Source organism: Ambystoma mexicanum, chromosome 1p (assembly GCF_040938575.1).
Source record: "Ambystoma mexicanum isolate Mex_15411 chromosome 1p, UKY_AmexF1_1, whole genome shotgun sequence".
Taxonomy (NCBI): domain Eukaryota; kingdom Metazoa; phylum Chordata; class Amphibia; order Caudata; family Ambystomatidae; genus Ambystoma; species Ambystoma mexicanum.
This window is the reverse complement of record NC_090921.1, coordinates 221,718,240-221,739,038: the sequence shown is the minus strand read 5'-3', so window position 1 is coordinate 221,739,038 and position 20,799 is coordinate 221,718,240.

The following is a 20,799-nucleotide window of genomic DNA, read 5'->3' as shown; positions in this document are numbered from 1 at the left end:
GGCTCCCTGTCCCAGCGGTTTCTAGGTTTGATTTCTTCCTTTGTTTTATCTAAGAAGGAAGAGGAAGGGAGCTGCCCTCTGGGGGAGAGAATGGGGAGGGTGGCAGCCATCAACGCGAGGGAAAGGAGGAGAGGAGTTGTCCCCCGCTGGGAGAGAGAATGCGGCATGCAACTGTTAGGCAAAGTTTGTATGCAGTACCCTCTGGGAACACTACAAACAACTCTGAATACAGGTATAGGAAACCCAACCTTTGGTATAAGCTTGTACTACACAGTTTTGGTAGCGTGTTGAGCAGCCAGGCTCATCTCAAGAGGGGTCCATGTGAGCTGTAGGGGAGTTACACAGAGATTCACAGTTACAAGTGTTCAAATAAACACACTCAAGGTTTCTTGAATAAATAATTATTAATGTATTTATCAGTCAGTTAGAATAAGCCTTCTTCAGAAGGGAGTAATATAATAGTAACACACAAATACACTTCAAAACTGTACACTCTTAGTTTCTAAATCAATAAAGACCCTTTTGGGTTGGCCCACAGACATAACCGACACCCTCAGGTGACTTAAATAGCTAGGGTGCAGAGGATATTAATATCTTCCTGTTTGCTGTTAGAATACTGTTAGATGTTGGTAAAAGGAAAAGGTTATTAGAACAACAAGAGACCACAAATATTCTTAAGCAGGCAAATACTTTTGGATCCCCACAGCAGTGCCATTCAGTATAATAGGCTAAGCCAAAGTCAATGGGCAAATGTCTTATATAGGATGAATCACTTCTGGAGGGTTAAGTAGAAAAGTCTTTTCACAATGTTTTAGAAGTCTTTGAAGAAAAGAAGAATCAAATGTAGGGCCACAAGATGTTAGACTTGTGAGGGGTAGACGATGCAAGCAACTGTACAGCAAGAGGTAAGTTCTCTCAGACTTTGTACAGTACCTTTGAATTGAAGAAAAGTTGCAGCAGATTACTTCTGTTCCTGTGCAGCTCTGCAGATCTCACTGTACCTGGGCCTCAGTTGTGGGGACAAGAGGGAGGACTTCTGGGGACTCCTGCACTGCAATGGGGCGGTCACCGCTCGCAACCAGCAATCTTCAAATCAGTGGTTGTTCAGTGTGTCAGCTCCTCCCGTCTACCGCAAATAGCAACACAGCGGTTCCTGGCTGTCGAGATGGACTTTCCTTGCTTCTGGGGTCCCGCACTCTGTTGAGGGGGCTCAGGCTCAGTCAGACCTGCTTCCTGGGAGTCCGGAGGATCTTCCTGAAGCTCTCGGCCAGCTTAAAAGCAACGCACACAATCTGGTGTCCCTCTCCCTGGCTATACAGTTTCCAGCAGCAACTCTGTGGCAATTCAACCAACTCTGAGAAGGATGTCCAGGTGGCTTGCTTTGGAGTTGATTGGTCCCACCAACTCAAGGGAAGAAGTCATCCTTGCAGGGGCTTCTCTGTGGATACAAATTTGGAGTTTCAGCACAGCAGCAGGGCTTCACCGGGCAAACCAATGGTCCAGGAGTTGCGATAGGCGTCCTCTTCAAGTTCTTCTTCGGTTCCTTCATCCAGTGGTCGACTCTGCCTTCCAAGCCAAAAGTCTTGCCTTTTATTCAGTTCTCTCCCATTCATTAGAGCCTAGCTGTCAGTCACCCAGCAAGGGTGGCTGTCCTTGTCGGACAGTCAGCCGGCTAATCACTACAGAGTGCATTTGGGTCTCCTAGCAGACTAAGCACAGGGAGTTTCGGGCACCTCCCTCACTTCCTGCCTACCCCAGTCACCCTGGAGCCAGAGGTGGGCTTCACTCGTGAACCCCGCCAAAGGCAAAGCGAACAATGGGACCAAACTTGGTTTGGCGCGCAGAGTAAATCTCAAGAAGGACCTGACCACAAAGAAATGGCGAAAAAGAAGACCGGGTCATTTTGACAAAAATGGCACCCTTGGGTGCTTTACTGCAGCTACGAATGCAGCCTGCGGTAAATGCACACCACGGTAGTTAAAACGAAACCACAGCCAACAGCCATTCAGTGAGGAAAGGGTAACATAAAAATGTTACATGAGAAGCTAGACAAAGGGGATACTAGGTAACCCCTCCAGCGTCCTATTGTAAAATAGTGTGTGCTGGGTCTAGAAAGTTACAAATGTAAGTAAAGTCAATATCACTTTACTGCTCTGGGAAACAGTAGTTTATACCAGAGAAGTTATTTAAACCTTGGGGAAATCTAACAGACTTCCCTGTGCCACTGCACTGAAGGTGCTGTGTGACACAATGTAAAAGATGATGCCTGTGGAGTTTGTCAGGCTCCATAACCAAAGCAAACACAAAGCTCAGAAATCACATTAAAATACATGAGAGAGTGGGAAAAAGGGTCTCACTCTCTCCAGGTTAAAAAAAATCAAGTCTTCAAAATCCAGCAAAGTTGTTGGGGGTCTCTAAGGTGGAGGGAATTAGCACATTTCTGAGACTTCTCCCTAACAGCAACATCCATCGCCGCGAGGAAGGATGTGTTGAATGCCCAGCGCCTAGCCGGCAGACCCTTCCTCGGTCGCGGCCCTCTACGGAGAGGGTGCTCGTGCGGCCGAGAGAGGGGCAGCCCGCAGTCCTGTGGCATTGCCATAAAGCAGCTTTGGATTACTCCCGCAGAGGGAGAAAGTGTCGGCTCCATAACTGCAGCATCGGCATGGAGGAGAGGTGTTGGTCCGGGTCGGGATACAGGGACATCATTTCACCAAAATGCTAAGGGTAGCGGAAGTAACATCACACAACCCTTGACCTCTGATGACATCACAGGAAGTGATGACATTTGACCCCACCCCAAAGTGACATCACAGAAAGTGATGAAACATTACATTTCCCCCTTTGACAAAACAGGAAGTGGCATCACATAGCTTTGTTTCTAAGTACACTACGAAAAATATGGTTACGATATCACTGTAAAGTGATATACATTACATATAAGAATGGATCACCATATGTATCGTTAATATCAGCGCGTATAGGCCCATTTACCAAATTAATGTGAATGCAAGCACGTCGAAGGCCAAACGATAATGATGTGCTATTATATAGCACTTACACTTAAGCACTTCATATAGAACAAATATACATACAATATCACCCAACCTGTGTTGGTACTCATTGATCAACCTCAGCAGGATGAAAGGCTGAGTTGACCTTCCCGGAAGCTGAACCTGCAAGCTGAAAATCACACGCGCATTGCAGCAGCGAGTGCTCAACCCACTGAGTTATCTTTACAGCTATAGCTATAAAAAAAACAGCCACTCCGGAAACAAAGAGCCACATGCTGCTGGCCACATACCAGGAGCCTCAGTTGTGACCCCTGGCAGCCCCTAAATGACGTCCCTGTCAGGATGGCAAGGAAAGATCATGAGGGAGCACTGCCGGTAGGTCTCTCCAGGCAACGGCCCTCTGGGAGGAGGGTGCTCGTGCGCCGGGGTGGGAATTTGCACGCAGCCCTACCCCACGGCATCCGCCGCAAAAAGAAGGTAATAAATGCGTGCTCTGGTGCGGAGCAGAGGCAGTGGAGCAACCGCCCCCACCAGAAGCAGCGTTGCCGGCGCAGGTTGTCCGCGCCATAGTATGCAGCATTCGCCGCAGAAGAAGAGAGGTGGGAGTACTCGCCCTCCCCACAAGCGAGGGGGAGGGCCCGATTGCCCCCCACGCAACAATGGAACGAAGCAGCTGCAACAAAAAATGAACCGGCTACAAGAAGGGGATGGCCACAAGAACAAATGGACCCCCTCCGGCAGGAAGCGTTGTGCTGCCCACAACGAGAACAAGGAAGAGACGAGTGCCCCCCCCCCCCCCCCCCCCCGACTGGCGGTGTGCTTCCGACACTGGAGCGTGTCTGGAGGGTGAGAGATGTCCCGGGCCGGGCGGTAAAATAAAGGACAGAGCCTGCCTGCCTCCAGTAATGATGCGGGCAGCACCCTGCTGCCGCCAGCCCCAGCCGCTGCAAGACCGGGCCGCAGGCGGTGAAACCAACAGCTCCAGGTCGTGAAAGTGAAAGGTGCTGCAGGGTCGGAACAGGGAAAGTGAGAGTCCCGGGCCCATCGCCGGTGACTTGGCTGCAATGGAATGGGACAAAGCAGGCTGTATTTGAAGGGAGCGACCAAACAGCTGCGCGTGTCGAGTGAGAGGGAGAAATGTCCTGGGCCCAGGGGCGGAGACAGGGCAAGCATGACACCAGGAGATGGAGTGTCGACAGTGTGCTCTGGAGGGGAGCTGAGTTAACAAACCAGATATTGATGCCTACTTTAATGAAGGCTGCGTGTGTTTGGAGGCTGAGGACTGCAGCAAAGTAGTAAGGACACTGCACGAGATCAGAGGGGTTCCTCCTACACCCGGTACATCCAGTGCTAGGATCCCTTATGCAGCCTAGTGTGCCCCACATCTGTACAACGTGCTATCCAAGTAAACAAGTCGGTGGCGTTGGATTGAAGAAATTGGTGAGGACCAAACACCCCTCCAGTCCCACGTCTGTGAAGAGATACCCCTGTCCAACATCAAGGGACTGACCGAGCCGGGCCTAACTCTGGCGCAGCCTACTCGCCCTGCTACCTGCGTCTCGCTCACTGCCACACATCAAGGGACTAGGCTGATGTGGCCCCTGGTGCCCACAGGTACAGCTTTACCGGCCTTTGAGCTACACCATCAATGGACCTGGATTCTTGGGAATGACTCTCCTCAACAGACGCTGGAACAAAGTGAACTGGTCTCCTGCAAGTGCTCGGAGAGGGCGGAGTAACCATGTGTTTAAATGCGGGGGGCCTGCATGGAAAGTATGTGTTTAAAGTGGTCCCAGTTAAATGGATGTGGAGCTGTATTCCCGTAAGTTTGTAGACCTGCTTTAAATGGTGCCAGCCTCTAGAACTGGCATCATTCAGCGGTGAAAGTTCCACTGGCCCAAGGCTAATAAAGTTTTTTTTAAGTATGTGGTCGAACTGCCAACATTTCCACCGGCGGTTCACCAACTGCGACTGTCACCTGCAGGTTACGTGTTGATATGTGTTGTATGTCTATAATTATGTGGGCTGAATAAGCAAGTAAAGGTGGGCCCCATGTGTGTAGCAGTGGCATATCCTATTTGTTGTGGATCCTACGATTCTGAAGTAACCTAAGTAATGTCGTTCTGTAACGGGGGAGGGGATTGTTTATGTTTTAGTAACATTTGTTTGTTATGGAAAAGGAGGAGAGTGGTATGTGACCCTCCCAAGTGTGTTGCCCCTTTAAGGGAATGAGTCCCTCCCCTATGTATTGCCCTTTGACTGAGTCATGGCCCAAGCAAATAAGAGGAGCCTCTGCAGACCTGTGCACCAGAATGGCTGCAGACTCCCAAAGAGGAACGACTGAGTCTGTCTCTCATTCATTAGGCCTGCAGGCCCACACCGTGTGAGAACAACATGCAGGCCATGATGCCGTGGCACCCAGTGGCAGAGGTCTGCATGGTCAGTGGCATGGCTCGCCCTGTCCCCACTCCAGATGGTGCTGGCGTCCCATAGCACCATGGGGCCTGCTGGATGTCTATAGCAGGCCCCAAACTCCCATAGGCACTGGACCTCACTGGTGCTGATGCCCATAGCATCAAAGGGTTTGCTGCATGCCCAGAGCAGGCCCCACCACAGCACATACCTACAGACCATTCAATAATTCTCTAACTGCAGTATAGGCGAAGCCTTCCTTCCATTCTTCGTTTATTTCGGGCTCAAGAGACACTAACATTCTCATATATAACACAAACGTGCAGCGAAAGCTCAGCAGTCAGTGTACAACAACAGTCTACCATGTGCTAATCTATGCTGCAACTGTGCTGATAAACAGTGCTTGAAACGAAAAAAATGCATTGGTTGGGCTTTTCCGTCGGCATGGGAAAGGCACTTGCTGTACAGCGCCATGATGCCCTCAGGCTGTTTGTAAGCTTTATAAATGTTAATAAATAAATAAAATAAACTGCCCATCGATAGTAGCAGGTGCAAAATGGAGCGAATACCTGGGCATCTGATAAGTGATTGGCAAATGCCTAATACTTATACACAAGCCAAAACTGTTGGCTTTGGCAATGCTTGTTATACAGAGGTACCCAGTGCTTTAAGTGGGCCAGGGCCACCCGGAGCTGGGCCGCAGCAGTCTCCAAAAAGTGGGGCTGAGCCGGGGCCCCCGGTCCCACCATAACGTTGGCGGGACACATTATCCTGCCGCAGTCGCAACGGGAGATGCGCCCGCATTAAATCAGACACGCAGAAAGAAGTGCCAGCCAGCCTGGCACTTCTGTCAGTCACTGCAAATTCCTCTGGTGACCCCTCACGCGAGGGGTCCCCAGAGGAAGTGACTGTGCCTTTGTTTCCCCAGGTCGCCGAGGCGTCTTTGACCCTCGGCGAACCTGGGGATTCCTTGAAATAGTTTGAGGTTTATAAAAGATGGCTTGAAAGTACACACTTCAAGCCATCTTTTATAAAGCTTTGCCGACGGACAAAGACGCCTCGGGCTTTGTCGGTCGGCAAAGCTTTATAAAAGATGGATTGAATTGTGTACTTTTCAAGCCATCTTTTATAAACATAGAAATGTTTAAAAAAGAGGGCTTGAAAAGTACGCAAACAATAAGGTATGCACACAGATATATAAATGTTATATATTTGTGTGCCCACCTTACTATGGCTGGTGTACTTTCAAAGTCATCTTTTATAAACGTAGAAATATGTTACATATTTCTATGTTTTTCAAATATGTCTTGCATACTACACAAACCTTCTAAGGTACGCATACAAATATATTCATGCTTACATGCATTTATATATTTGTTTGTGTACCTTACTACAGTTTGTGTACTTGTTTAGGCCACGCCCATCCCACAAACCACGCACCCAAATGAGGGGCGTGGCCTCATTTCCCCCTCGATTTCTTACCCCACTTATAGCCCTGGATCTACCATGCCATCCACCCATACCTGCCTGGTTCCTGGTTTATCTCGGATAGTCTGGGTATTTACGCTCTTCTCCGAGGAAGAGCATGGAGTCTCTGGAATTTCCAGCCCATCCAGTAATTCTGCCCACACCTCGATTTGATTGGCTACAAACAGAACGATAGTAGCCAATCACACCGAGATATGGGCAGATGGAGCCTAAATCTCATTCAGAATGATGTCATGTGACGTTGATTTTTCTTTATGTGGGCGTAGCAGGTGGGCGGAGTCTCGATGAGAAAGGGGGCGGGCCCAATGACGCCATCCTCCAGCCTTTTCTTTAGTGAATGTAGGCAGTTGTGTGTAGAGGCAGTCCTATTTTTTTTTAGTAAGGATCTCGGCGCTAATCGTTTTGTGGATGTAGGCGTGACCTGTGTTGCTGCAGTCTGTACACAGCAAGCCTTTCGTGCAGCGGCCTCTCGTTGTGTTTGATATTTGAGCTGTGGTTTTGCGTTGATGTCATCGTTAAAGCAGCATGTTTGTTCTCATTTCCAAATGACGATTATGTAAACGTTTCAAACGGAAATGGTCTAAATCAAGGCCATACACAGAAACGCTTAAGTGAAGAATGGGACCAGCTTTGTACAATATTTTGAGTACAAAAATGCTAGTTTTCTTCATGCGCTAATAGCGTGCCAACCATTCGTGCAAAATCCAACGCCTACGATTTTTTAACACCAACAGTTGCGAAACCAATCATTTTTTACTTTAAAAGCGATCATATATCGACGGCGTTTGACTGTGGATGTGTGGAAGCAGCACGGAACGTAAGTCAGGCACAGCAAGGAGGATGGCCTCTTAACCTATAGCCATTTTGCCACTGCGTGCCTAGAGTGGACCGTCATTGCAGTTGACTGAGCTCTTAACACCATCAGCATAACTCGTGCACCAACATTATTGTCTCCAGTTTTTGTGATGAAGGGGCAGCAAGATTTTTTACGGTATTTGTCAACATTACTTTTGAAACAGAAAGGATATTACACAACGCAAATGGCCAGCCCGCAATGTTTTTGGCCTGGCCGTGATTCTCTCCTCTTGGGGACTGCTCGCCCACCACCTGGCAAGATACCCAACATCCCGTTTCAAACCAAACAATAACATCATCAATATATTACTACATTTCAACAAAATGGCAAGGGTAGCGGAAGTGACAGTTCATGACCCCTGACCTCTGATGACATCACACAAATTGATGTCATTTGACCCCAACCCCGAAGTAACATCACGGGAAATGATGCAACAACCTTTCACCCCTTGACAAGGCAGGACATGTCATCACATAGCATTGTTCCTTTGTAGACTAAGATAAATATGGTTAAGATATCACTAATGTGATATACATTTCAAGAATGAATCACCATATGTATCGTTAATATCAGTGTATATGGGCCCATATTACCAAATTACTGTGAATGCAAGCAGACGTTCTTTATATAGAACAAATATGCATGCAATATCACCCAATCTGTGTTTGTACTCATTAATAGACCTCAGAAGAATGAAAGGCTGAGTTGGTTTCAAACCTGCAGATCACACACACATCGCTGCAGCGAGCGCTGAATCCACTGAGCTGTCTTACTGGCTATAGCTATTTTACCATTTCTCAACGTTCTCAAAGTCAGAAAGCAAATTGCACTCTGTAGTGGATACCAAGAAATTGGTAACTGAGATTTAACAGCAGGCCAGTTCATCTCTCTGGTGCAAAGTTGGCCACATGTCATGCCTGCGTTTATCTACTTTTCAGGCTTCATAGGTTGGCAAAATACATACCATTGGGTGGGAGGGGTTATAACTGTGTATTAAAGAATTTAGAGTAGCGCAGGGAAAGCAGCGCACTCACACGGCATCCCTTTACCTTATACATGCAAACAAACATCCTGAACAGCATGCCAGAGAGATAGGAAAGATAGACAATTTACAACCAAGCATTAATTGTGGCACAGTGAAATCAAGGACCACTTGATGTGCTATGGTCAACATTTTGTGGTAATGTAGCGTGGAGTGTGATGGTTGGAGTGTTCTACAGTTGACCGTTGGGCTTGGAGTGAGAGAGAGCAGTGGTGCATGGGTGTGGGGGCAAGCCCGGTGTTTCCCTTCTTATGTCTTGTCAACTGTGTCCCCTACCATCCCTCGTATATCTTGAAGGAGTACAGGACCAGGGCAATTAAGCATCGTGTAACTTACCTTGGTGTCCAGGATCCGTCTTTCTTACACTGGCGGCGAGGATGGGATGGTAGGTGGACCGTGCCTTCTCCATCGGCACTGCTGGGGGGGGTGAAGCACTTGGGTAACCCCGCCCCCGTGGATGTCCCCCACAGCCAGACGGGCTCTGTGTTGTGTCGGCCCACCGAGTGGAGTCACTGCCCCTTTTGGTTCTCCTGAAGAAGTCCATGTCGGTAGCACCTCACGTGGTATTGAGAGGCACCGTGTCGGCCGTTGGTGCCTGTGGAGTCTGTGCAGGGGAGCTCCCTGCTGTATAGGTGGCAGCGTTGGAGAGTGAGCTGTCAATTAAGTTGTTCCCTCCTGTTCTGTTGGCGAGCGGAGTAGTGCCCGAGAACATGCAGGGCTGAGCAGAGGACTTGTTTTCCCTTGCGTCGTCGCTGAGTGGCCCGTCTGGGCTGCTACCCGTGGCTCTTCTGAGGAGACCGGCCCAAAAAAAAATGTCTGCCCACAGCCCACTTAGGTGCCAGGTGGTGGCGGTGGCAACCTGTGCTCAACGCCCGTTCGGAGGAGTTTCGGTCTGGGTTCACACGGGGGTTCACATGGAGCCCCATGGTGGTTGCAGGGACAGCGGCTCAAGCAGTAGTGGTGACATCACGGCAGTACTGCATGTCCCTGGCCAGTCACGTGAACCGTGGCCGTTGGTGTTCCCACAGGTTGAGCCCCGCGCATGCTGTGTCAGAAGTAAGCAGGAAGTCATCGATGAGGGGGCGTGTTTTTAAATTCTCGCAGGTGCACATGGAGACCATGTCAGGACTTGGAGCATGTACTGGCTGTAGTGGAGTTGACAATCGTAAGCCAGTGGAACCCTCGTTGAGCAACATTGGTAACACGTATGAAATTTTGGACAAGGCGCAAGAAACTTTCAAAGCCCGGCTAGTCATGAGCATGGCTAAGGGGACATTGGTCAGGTTAGTGTTTTGGGCCGTATGTGTGGGTGTGAGTATTGAGTATATGTTGTGGCCCACGTTAATGGGATATGTACAAAGCGTCCTCATTTTATGTCCCCGGGTGTAGTGTTAGGGGTGGTGTTATTGAAGGCCGTTGTCTGTTGCCTGTGGCGTATTTCGTTGTGGCCTTCCGTGGGAGTTTAGTGCCCCGGCGTGGACATGTAATTTTAATGCTCTGCTTCCCTATCTCCTCAGGTATGGGAGGGGTGGGGGTAGGGATCCAGCGTTTTGTCAATAATACTCAATGCGCATGTAGTGTACTTTGTCGTGGTGTTCCATTGAGGGGGACTGAACGCTGTTTCAAAAAAAAGCATTCCTCCAAGGGGTCTGAACGCAGACCTAACTTCGGACGAACTTACCCTGTGACTTGGTGCCACATCCCAGATTTTTCCTGCACCTATATTTGCCGTTGTGCTTATGTAACATTAGCGGCATGTCACAGCATTGTATGGTTTAATGTCGTGTGGCATGTGGTGTGGTGTGGTGTACATGTGCGAGTACAGTGGTGTCGGTGTACGTGCAGGGTGTTTGCGTGGTGTATGTCCTCAGTGGTGCTCATATTTGCTGTGTGGGTCAAAGGGGCGTGAGTTGCTTTGCCCATTTGTTTTCGTTATTGACTTAAGTTTTCAGAGTGGTACAGGAGAGTATGTTAGGGGCTCAACATCTTTTAGACAGTAGCAAGGGATGCCCTGTTGAGGAGTGCCTGTGGCGCGTCAAAGCAGTGTTGGTCTGTTGTGTTTCATAGCGCTTGGTCTGAGTGCCGACGTAGGTCGCTATGCCTAAGGGAGTATTTCTGTTTTGTTATTGTTCATAGTGCCTGGTTTAGGTGCCGGCGTAGGTCGCTATGTGTATGTGTGTATTTCAGATGTGCCTCACTTCTGGGTGTTATAGTCGGGTTGTGTTATCTGGTAGTGTTTTAAAAGGGGTGATGCCCTGTTAGGTGTGTTGGTCATGCAGAGATGCCCTGTTGAGGAGTGCCTGGGGTTCGTGTTTAGAGCGGGTTGCTCTGTTGTTTCATAGTGCCTGGTCCGAGTGCCGGGGTAGGTCGCTATGTGTATGTGTGTATTTCAGTTTTGTTGTTGTTCATAGTGCCTGGTTTAGGTGCCGAGGTAGGTCGCTATGCCGAAGGTAGTATTTCAGTTTTTCCTGTTGTTTCATAGCGGGGTAGGTTGCTATGCCTGAGCGAGTATTTCAGCTTTGCCTGTCGTTTCATAGTGCTTGGTCTTGGTGCCGGGGTAGATTACTATGTGGAGCTGATGTATTTCAGTTTATTACCTGATTTCTAAGTTTTGTAAATCAGGTTGTCTTTACTGGTGATGTCTAGAGGGGGTGTAGTATGGGAGAGAGAAAATGGCCAGTTGGTACATGGTAGTGGAGTAGGATAGTAATTTGTTGAGTCTTTCACTATCGGTGGTAGGGTTTCTGTTGTGGTTCGCCAATTAGATAATTTGGGTCCCACTGTGATTAGTTGGGAATTTGTTGTTGCTCCTTTTGGGAGTTGTTGGTTTGTGCTCAGAGGGGCAGCTCAGAGACTCCGGGGGCAGACCGGAGTGGGAGGTGCATTGTGCGCAAGTGCGAAGCTGGTTAGGTTGTGTGGGATGTATTTACCCAGGCATCCGAGCCCTACCTCAAAACTGTGCAGTACTGACATGGAAAACATCATGATGGCCAGAGCTTCCCAGAAAATGCACAGGGAAATGCATGAAGAATAGGCTGCCACTCATTTTTGCCGATGTTATGGGCACAGAAGGACACTGCCTAAAACCACCATTGGACTACCCACACAGTAGTCTGAAACCATTGGGAATGGCAATGCTGATTGCCAAAAGCAAACCCATAACTGTTGGGAATTCATTTTCTTAAATCCCAAAAAGGGGTGCAGTACCAGTACTCACCACTATCCAAAAGCCGGCGTTTTAAAACCACCAGATTTTGTAGAAAACTGAATAAATGAACCCAAAACATGCCAAAGAAAGACATTTTAAGAGGTGGATCCAATGTAAAGTTATATTCTGAAGTGACTTGAAGGTTTATAACAAGACTGGCTGAGCTGTGGATTTCAGCAGTTTAAGTAAATTTGGACTGAAAGACACTAAAAAAATCTAAATGTTTAAATTGACTGAGTGACCTACTTCTGAGTGTCACATAGGTTGCAATTGTTTAAATGTCATAGTTTTAAACTTAGAATCAGCATTCTAGCTGCATATGTAAACATTGTCTTGACTTAAACTGGGGAACAAAAAGTGACATTTTATCTGAAACCTGGCTTGAGAAACTGAATTCTGCCTGACAACTACCCCATCAGGAGTGAAACTTGAGTCACAGCTGTGTTCCCAGGCCTATCTGCCTTTTGCTGGCCACACTAAGGATATGCCATCTCTCTGATAATTGAATTAAGGGGAGCCCCCACAGAATACAGGAGCTCTGAACAAAGCCCTGTCCTGACTCAGGCAAATGTTTTATTGCAGATGTCGTAAAACAGCTTCCTTTGGCAGAAGCTGGGAGGGGCAGGGTCTCTGAGCTTGGCAGAAACTGGAAAGACTGGTTTCTGTACCATGTGACCTGAAAAGACACACCTCTATAGCCAGAATATAGTTTTAGAAAAAGATGAATAACTCATAGTACAGACTTGTGAAAATTATTTAAATGACACCATAATTCTTGTGATTTTTCTGCCCACATTTTAAGAGGTTTTTAGAACCGGTGGCATGTTCAGGGGGGTTTTAGCGGAAAAGAGGATATTACGCAAAATGTGTGCATGTGAAAAATCTGACACTTCATCAACTAATGTCCATACTCCTTGCGCACATGTGTGTAAATTTGGGGTAATGTCCGGTATTGAAAACCAGTTAAAAAGTGCAAAATATTGCCATTTCTGAATGCAAGCTCCCAGGAAGAGCAGAGTTTGAACAGGAGATACCTCCTGTGATATGTGAGGGGTGCATATGATTTTAAAACAATATGTACCTCTGCAAATATGTATTTGGTTCAAATCTAGATTTGTGTGTAAGTTGACAGGAGGAGTGGACTTTCTGCAGGCTGTAAAATGACATCACTCTGACACAACCTAGCTCCCCCAATCAGGGGAGAAATGAAAGCTTGGCCAATGATAAGTGGAGAGAGGCTGGCTAGTGATGCTGCTCACACACACCCATTTTAAAAACACATAAAAGCAGAGAGACAGGACAGATAGGGACCTTCAAATCCATTTGCAGCTGGAAGCTCTGCCGGGAAAATCCATACTTTACTTCCATCAATCTCCAGAGAAAGCTGTGCAGAAAGACCCAGAGAAAGCAGAGCAGTATCCAAAACCAGAGAGAGATGAACCGGAGTCCAGTCCAAAACCTGACCAGATCCGTGGCAAGGCATATTTCTAAAGATATTGTGAGTACCCAGCAAAACTGTGCAGAACCAATCTCTTAGTTAAAATAATATAATTCAATCTATTTTAATTTAAGTAGAACTGTCTCCTAACTGTCACCTGTCATTTGCAAAGCTGTCACCTGTCATTTTCTAGTTGCAAGCTGCACTTGTCTTTTTGAACTTTAAAATTTCAAATCTGAAAAACAACCTTTATTCAATCGCTCATATCTCCGTGACCGTTTGTGCTAGAGACTTGCAGTAACTTTCACCAGAAAGCTGAGAATCGTGGCTTTTCTGCGAACCTAGAAACGCATTCCTACCCCCTATAGTTTTGTCGCAATCGCGGAAAACGCACTCGCGAATTTGCCGCAATTTGCAAATTTCTTCACGTGTAAAAATCTGCTGCTGCTTGCCTTTCATTTGCCAAAAATTCGTTTAACCTACCAATTACTCCTAGATCCTTGCTAAAGTGAGCCTGGACTAATATTAACTAGATACCACTCACCCAGAACCTCTAGAGGGAATTAAAAGCATTTTAACATATTTTCACTCCATTGCCAGCACATATCAAAGCATTTTGCCTGTGTTTTCAACTTCTGTAGTCTAAGTTGCTGGGTGAACTGAATCACATTTGATTGCATTTCTGAGAACTGTGGGCTTTCCTTCCATTTCCTTGCATTGCATAAAGGGGGAGGGGATTGCCAGAGAAAAGTGATTACATTGTTTTGTTGAAATCATATTGAGTATTTTCTGAACTGCATTTCATTCCACATTGCATCCATTTGAAACCATAAAAGTATTGTTGCTACCTTATCCATTTCATGTCAACTCCTTAGTGATTATCAAGAAGTGGGCTAGTGTCAGATTCTCCGTTGTTAATCTTTATCATACCAGATTAAGTGTGATATCCAATTATTAATTTATTATAAAGCGTGATATAATATATATTGTTTAAGTTATCAAATAAACCTTTAAACTTGCAAAACAGAACTACTTCTTGGCTCAGTGGGGTCAGGGGGATTCCAAGGGAGGGGTGTTATATAGGGGTAGTCATCCAGAACGCATGAACTGGACATAAAGATATATCAATAAGGGTTTTCATTCAGTATTATAGACTAGGCGTTGACTTAGCTGTAGTGTTGAATTGAATCCTCTTACAAACTGGGGGCTCGTGCCGGACGTTTGGGTTAGATCTACCATTTGTGCAGATTAATACAGCGTGCCAGCTGACCAAATACACATATCCGGTCGGATCACCACGCTGTGTTACGCTGTAAAGCACTCCTCATAGGAACGCTCTAAGAAAAAGGTCTGTTTTGCAAAAATAAAATACTAATTTCTGTAAGTCAGGACAGAGACCAATCTCTAGAATGACGACCTTAGTAGACATGAAAATAGCCAGAGAGCACCTCTTACATAAACTATTTGTGAGAGGTGAATGGACTGAACAGGGCCAGGATGCCTGGTTGCAGGCCATCACGCGACAGGTCACTGAAACAGGGTCAGACCTATGGAGCGATCAGGGTCCATTACATGTGGCCCTGAGTGAACTATATATGGCTCCTAAAGCCAAAGATGAACACAATAAGATTGCCAGGGTAGCGGCATATTTATATTTACATATGGGAGCCATGCAGGACAAATGTGCTGAAGGCCAAGATCTGGCGAGTAGGCAACTGCTGGCATTACAGAAGGCCCAATCTGAGCTGGACTCTTCTGAGCAGAGGCTGCAGAGGAGCCAGGAGTCAGAAAATGATAGTAGGCAATATATCATTAAAATAAAAGAGGATATGGGCATCCTACAACAGGAAAAGACAGACCAGGATACCAGATTTCTGGCCCTGCAGAAGGAGCACCAAGACAGTTTGGACTCCTTACTGCAGAACCAGAAAAAGTTGGAGCAACAGATCAATTTCAACAGGGCATGTGCGGAGCAGGTAGTCACCCTGCAAAGCCAGCTAGATAGAGAGAAAGAGGAGAGCAATAAACTGATTCTGAAAGACCTGGATACCCAGGCAGAGTTTGATGAGGAGCGCCAAAAAGCTGGTGCCTTTCAACGACAGAGGGACGACCTGGCAGCACAGATGCAGGATCTCAGTCAGGAAAGAGACACTTTAGGCCAGGAAGTCTGCCACTTAAAAAAGGAAATTGAAGAAAATCACCTGGCCCTCCAGGGGCTGGGTGACCTCCAAAAAGAAAACCAGAACTTGGTAGAGCACACCAGAAGGGTGGAAGATGCTCTGGCAAGAAAGGAGCAGGCCAGTAGGGATGGGACTCAGGAGGTAAACCTCCTGCAGCAAAGACTGGCCCAGTGCTCCAGGACCAATCAGGAAACGCAGAGAGAGAATGAGGCTCTCTGCCAGCACAATGATAGGCTCCAACAACAGGTAGCGATGCAGGAGAGACTGATAGAGTCTAGTAAGGCCTTAACTGAGGAACTGAAGGCGCAGGCTCTTGCATTGCAACAGGGAGCAGGGGCGGATAGAGATGAGGTCCGCTGGGAAAGAGAGACTCCTGACCAGAACCTCAGGAGCCCTAACACCAGGGGCCATCATCTCTCCCAGTCCCTGGACTCTACCACCCCCATGTCCCCTGGCGCACATGAGCACAGGGCCACAGGGATGGCAGATTACTATCCAGCTAAAAGTATGGGGCTCATAGGCCAGTACCACTCAGGAATGGAGGGGTGGGCATCCGGGTATGGGCACCCAAGTACAGTACAGTTCAGTGGGGAACCCCAGGAGAGTAGGCCCCTTAAGGGCATCCTGAAAACCTCTGCCCAGTTAGGTCAGTGGGGGGGGGTACCCAGCAAATCCTGGCAGCAAGGAGGGATCTGAGGACTCCTCTGAGCACCACAGGAAACAGGAGACCAGGTCCCCACATTCTGCCAGCCATTCCCAGGCTCGCAGAATCCGGGAAAACCTGGAAGAACAGACAGGAACCTCTGGGAGCAGTGCCTCTGAGTCAGAGGATGAATGGACAAGGGTTACCCGAACCAAAAAGGCCAATAAGGCAAAAAGGGCCTTGCTTAAGGACCCCTTAAAGCAGATTAAGGCGATCAGGAGCATCATCACGCCTTACCATAAGAACTCTAAGTATTCTGTTTGGGAGCACTTAGAGTTGTTTGAGCAAATGATGGAGACTTTCCATTTGAAGGACAGCCAAAGCTGTATTTAATATGTAAAGTGGACCTTCTCCCCGGAATACTCCAGTTTCTTTGGGGGGCTGGAGGACCAAAATCATTTAAGATGGTCCACCTATAAGGCGGCCATCTTGAAACATTTTTCTACTCATAGAAATCCTCAAGAGGCTCCCAAGGCAGCCTACAATTTGCAATGTGGGGAGGATCAGGCCCCACAAGAATTTGTGCAAGAACTGAAACGTGCTTTTGCGCAGACCACCAGAAGGGTGCGCACAGACAGTAGAGAATTAATTAATACATTTTTTCATGCCTTGCCCAAATACATAATGACCCAGCTCGTGAGGGATTTTCACGAGAAAAGATCTTTAGACTCGGTCATTGAACAGGCTACCCGGATCTATGAGGTGCAAAGATCGGTGGATAGCAAAAGTAATGCCCAGAAAAACCCCAAAGCCAACAGCACCCCTGCTGCTGCCAAGGTGACAGAGGTAAAGGTCACCCCCGTTTTGGATTTGGAGATGGGGGGGCCTAAAAACCTACCTGCACCTAATAATGCTAGGCCCAGAAGGTCCTCGGGCCAGTCACAGACAGGGAGCCAGGGAGGCAGCCCCACAAATGGGGTCCCTCGCTCTCCTGATTATGTAAGTCCCCGTTACAAGGGAAATCTACCCATCCTGGGTTATGTGTGGACTCCTCCAGCCCAAGGGGGGGGATCCAGCCAAGCAACTAACCCAGGGAACTTCCCTCCTAACTTCCCACAGGAGGGCAGAAATTTACCAAACCCTGGGCAGAACTTTTTCCCCAGATATCCACCCGACTTTCAGCCCCAAAACCATCCATCCTTTTTTCCCCAATTCCCTGAGCCCAGACTACTGAATCCGGGAGAGAGGAGGCCAAGGGTGGAGGGGTATCCAAATCTTCCCAACCAGGGGTACTACCAAAGAAGGGATAGCTACCCTTCCCGGGGTCAGCCCAGGGGAGAAAACAGGGCCCCGTATCAGCCTGAGCGGGTTTCCCAGTTAGAGCGCCAGGTTCAAAACATGGCGCGGGATCTGGGTCACATACTGAGGGCTCAGCAGAACCCTCAGATTGGCATGCCTGCGCAGAACGCACCCAACTCTGGACCTGGTGCTCCAGAACAATGACGGGGGCAGCACCCCGATAACTCACCGGTTCCCAGGGAGGAGGCACAAGGGGAAGGGGGGTGTAAAGCCTTGGAGGAAGCTTCCTTCCTCACTTGTAAACAGCCCCTGGAAACCCAGGAACCGGAAACAAAATCTCCTGCCCCTGAAAGTCTGCCTCCTAAGGAGCAGAGGGGTGGTAGGAGAAACAAAAGACCCAAACAGACACAGTTTGAGGAGGAGGTACAGATCTTCCAATTTGAGGGAGAGGGATCCTCAGAGGATCCTGGGAAAAGGATCTTCTCCTTCAGAGAGGGGGGAACTCCTCCCAAAGAAAAATGGGTCCCTAGGGATGCAAATCCAGACTGGGGAGATGGGGAGACTGAGCTCCCGCCGCCCACCATCTCATCCCAGAACCAACAGCAAGAAAATCCCCTGGTTCAAACCCATCCTGGTGACTGCCTCCAAAAAGGGGGGGGAGACCCAGAACCGGAGCCAGGGGAACCCACAATGGCTCTGATCTCCAGTTGCCAAATTTTTCTTTCAGATTCCCAAGGCTCTCCACAGAATTCTGCCCAAATCTCTTCGCTAGTGATGTCCAAAACCAGAAAGTTAGCCCACCAGTTGTCCAAAAATGTGCATTATCTGTGCCCACTTGAGGAGAAGGAGGGAAGATACTATGCCCCGGTCCGAGTACAGGGGCAGGGTACAATTTTGGCACTGGTGGACACTGGATCTCAAGCTACCCTTCTGTCCAGAAGGGCCTTTGACGAACTGAATACAGGAAGGGGAGAGAATTACCAAATTCCTCTCACTTCACTTCCTGGACAACTCCAGAACGTTGACGGGAAGGAAATTCCCGTCGAGGGGACGGCAGACTTGGACATTAAAATTTGGCGACACAAGTTGAAACACCCGGTCATAGTAGTGACCCCAGAGGGCACCCCTTGTTTACTAGGGAATGACCTCCTGAGAAGGTTGTCACCCCTAATAGATTGCGTAAACAAGGTCCACTGGACCCAGACTAGCCGACCAATAAAATTAAAACAGAGTGTCAACCATGTTAGTTTAAATGGCACATGCCACATGGTTGAACAAAAATCTGACCAAGTAGAATTTCACTTCCAGAATAGCCAAATTCCAGACGTGACAGTAATAGCAGTAGGACAACAGACTGGTGATGGGGGGTCCTCTCTATTTCTGAAAATCAACCTTCCTTCCAGTTTAAGGTGGTATTCCACACTGGAAGGAAACACTCTGAAATTCTATACTAATCCACAATCAGAAACTCCCACTCCTATAGTCCAGAAAGATGTGAAATCAGCTCAGAGCCTGGCTGAGATTCAGCAAATTGGAGAGCAGTTGTTCATCCCTGTCCAGTTAAATGATGGGAAGGACTCTGTTCTCGCTCGAGTGTGTGTGAACAACGGTAAGAGCTTCATCAGCGAAGCCATGTTCCGCCAACTCCCAAAAGATCCAGCCATTCCCACATTCAAACTGATAGACAAATGAGAAATGGACCTGGAAGCGCCTAATTCCAAACATCTCCTGCCAAGCAGGTGTATGCTCAAAATCTCCATTGGCAATAAGAGCATAGTCCACAATTGTTGGGTCGTGCGAGACGTCCCTGCCGCCTTTTACTTAGGCAGTGACATTCTCAATCGCTTTGCCATTAGTTTGGACCTAATAAACTTCAAAGCTTGGTCCCGATTAGCGGATAATCCCATGGGCTTTGATGATCCAGAAAAAGCATTTAGGTCAGCTCAATTGCTACCTTATGCAGTTGAAATTCAGATCAAAGAGGAAGTCACCATCCCAGAAGGACTCGACAATTCTCCCTGGAAGTGAAAGTTAAAAGAGGACAACATTTGAAAAACCCTGATGCTTACATACATCTAAACGCTTCTCTCCAACAGCAAGGGTTGGGGGTAAACCCAACTCCATTAGTCAACATAGAACATGACACCATTCCAATAGAGGTGGATAACAGCGACTTAAAGAGTATTACTCTAGCCGCAGGCACCATTATTGGAATGGCGGTTGATGACCGACATTTCTCCATTGATCTTGGAAATGAACTGTTAGGGCCAATCCCCAAGGACTGCTTTGACAGTGACAGTGATGACAATACAACACCAGACAGGATTTTTACCCGGCATGGGGGGAACTTCCTGGTGTACACTTCCTGCCCCTATGGTAAGGAAGATGTGACTTGTGACTTCAGGAGGGATGAGGTGATTTTCCAGGTCCATGAGGGCTGCCTTTCCCACCTGAAGCCTCCGGTCCAAATCAGCACTCTGACCAGGGACTTCTCCACCCAGCTGGAGGAGGCCGCTGAGATAGCCAGACCAGAAGTCTTTTCAGGCTTCAGGCAGATGGTGGAAGAGAGAGTCAACCTAGCTGATGCCTGTGTGACTCTGGAACAAAAGCAAAAGTTGAAACAAGTTTTCTTGGATTTCCAAGATCTCTTTGCGGTAGACTCATATGACTGTGGTCGCACTGACATCCACACAACAACAATCCCCACAGACCCTGGCATGACTCCTGTGTTTGTGAAGCAATATCGCTTGCCTCTCGCATCAATGGAGTCCCTTACTGAAATAATTAAGAACCTTGAGTCCCAGGGAATAATCCGTCCAGTCCACAGCACCTTCAATAATCCGGTGCTGGGAATATTGAAGCCAAACGGCCAGTGGAGACTCTGCGCTGACCTTAGGGAGCTCAACAAATGGGTCCATACTTCCCGATGGCCTCTGCCCTACATTGACCAAGGGCTGGCCCAGATCCAGGGGTCACAGGTATTCACTGCAATAGACCTGACCAATGGATACTGGACCGTGCCTGTCAGTAGGGAGGACCAATACAAACTGGCTTTTACCTTTGGGGGCCAGCAGTACACATGGACCCGGACTCCCTTCGGATACCTCAACTCCGGCAATGAATTCAACATTTTCCTACATAAGGCCATGCCCGACCTGGGTGCGAGGGGTAACCTGGCTTATGTAGATGATGTCCTCATCAAAAGCTCAACTGTGGAGGAAC